The sequence below is a fragment of the Propithecus coquereli genome, unplaced genomic scaffold, assembly GCF_000956105.1.
Source record: "Propithecus coquereli isolate 6110/MARCELLA unplaced genomic scaffold, Pcoq_1.0 Scaffold9, whole genome shotgun sequence".
NCBI classification, from domain to species: Eukaryota; Metazoa; Chordata; class Mammalia; order Primates; family Indriidae; genus Propithecus; species Propithecus coquereli.
Genome location: NW_012155284.1, coordinates 17190995 through 17193225, shown reverse-complemented (window position 1 = coordinate 17193225; position 2231 = coordinate 17190995).

The window sequence follows — 2231 nt, the reverse complement described above, 5'->3', positions numbered from 1 at the left end:
AAAAAAAAAAAAAAAGTTTACTTAAATAATGTAAAAAATACAGTTAGGGCTCATAGTGGTCTGTTTCTGTTTTTTAGAGGGTATATTGCTGAAATGCAGGAAGAGAAGGTTGGGGGAATATGACGAGGCCAGTTCTTTCTTCCAGACTCTCCCAGTGGCAGGAGTGGGTGAGGGTCCTGGTGAAGCCAGAAATGCCATTCTAGAGAGATCCCTCCGTGTGAAGATTGGGGGAATACATTTTCCCCAATGGTGTAGATTTCAAAGCCATAACTTAATCCAAAGGAATGGCTCAAATGTAGAAGTCACCACAGTGGAGTACATATTTTAGGATCTTGGCTTTTGGGGAGATTCTTAAATCATCCAAATAGGTCCCCAGTGCTTGGAGACATGTAGTTGTTAGCAGAATGGCCTTTGCCAGTTTGCTGCATCTCATTGGCAACTGATGAACCAACCTGTCACCTGATCACAGAGATCCATGAATATGTTATTAATAGTTTGTGGCTGCACATCCATCAACAGATGAATTGTATGTTCATTTCATGGGATATTTGGAAAACCTAAATAATTTTTGATTAATGAGATTTGAGCTAGATAGTTGGTTTTTACTCTGTATATACTGATGAATACTTTTATTATCAGGTCCTTTTCTTGGAATGGATACATTTTTTAGGTAATGGAAAATTTCCACAAATAAAATGAGTATTTTTTTTTTTTTTGCCAGCAACACTAATGAGAGAATAAAAATCGCCCTCCGAGGTTCTTTCTCTACAGTGCCATCAAGGAGACAGTAATAGCTTAAAATAACCAGAACTCATGTTTAAAATCACAAATTCAGCATTCAGCATTGTCAAAACCCTCAAATGCACAGGCTTGACTGTCTAAGGCGACTCAGCATTAGCTTTAGCAAGAGTGGATTCCTAGGACATGCCTAATTTGCGAGAAATCTTTGAGTTCAGAGAACTTGCTTAGTTGAAGTTTCATTATGTATAAAGTTGTTCATGTCTGGTTCAAATATTGAAACTCTGCAATTTGCCAGCTGTGCATTGAGAAAAAATGCCTGACGGTTTTAAATGGGAAGACCAAACCAAGTCTAGGTCACCTTTTAAGGCCAAACTGGGGCTTTTAAAACTTTGGATCACTAAACAAAGAGACTATAGAAATGTATTCATTATGAGGGGATAACACCTATGCTTCAATAATAATTAATGGGATAGTTCTAGCAAAATTAGATGTAAATTTTGTTTTTAGATCTCTTTCTCCTGTGGTATCTCTTTCCTTTTTTGACTTCCCTCAGGCCCCACCCCCAACACAGCATTGCTCTGGACTTGCTCTGCCTTTAGCGTGTATGTTCTGTGTTCATTTGTTTGTTCTTCAATTCATTCACTCATCTATCCATCTACCCAATATATAGATTTACGTAGCACAATCAATCTTAAGAAATATATACAGTTTATTTGGGGTTTCCTAGAGGTGATGTCCACCTTTTTGGGGATTTATCTGTTAGTGATTATGAAAGGAATTCTTCATTAGTTGCTTGACAAGAATAAAAACAGCAGGCTGATTGATGGGATGCCTCTCAGTTAATACCCAGTGGTTTTTGAACTTGATTGTGGAAAGAGATTTTTCTTTTCTTTTATTGCCTAATGTATTGTGTAAAGAAATGTACATTTCTGCCATCAATTAAGCCATCAATTATGTACTTGCCAAAATGCTCTTCCTTACGACAGCCCCGTTAACTAGACAAGGAGCCAGCCCCTTTATCCAGGGAGCTGCATGGTGGCCTACTCTTTGTAATTGGGTGTAGATTCCCATGATTTTGCCTTCATCTCTCACCCATGGGTAAAGCATGACCAGATGATGAGTCATAAGGAGAGTCACTTACGATGACAGTCAAGCAAGCTTGGATAACAGGAGGACTCCACAATACACGACCATGGAGTGGTCCACTCCAAATGGACTTCTAGCTTTCTACAACCTTCAGGTTTCAGAGACTGAGTTGGAGGTCTAGCTACACTCTTGTAACCATGTCTACAGTCACTCTAAGTTCCTATACATAAGTGTCCAGGGAGTGGGTGACTCCTAGAAAAAGAATAAAATGATCCCAAGGGGACCACCCTGTCTCTATCAACCCCATCCTATCTAGTTGTAAATGGAACAACTTCTCTTTTTGGCTGGATCTAGAAAATGAAGGAGAGTATTTTCCTTTTAGAAATTTCCTCATTTTTTTTTAA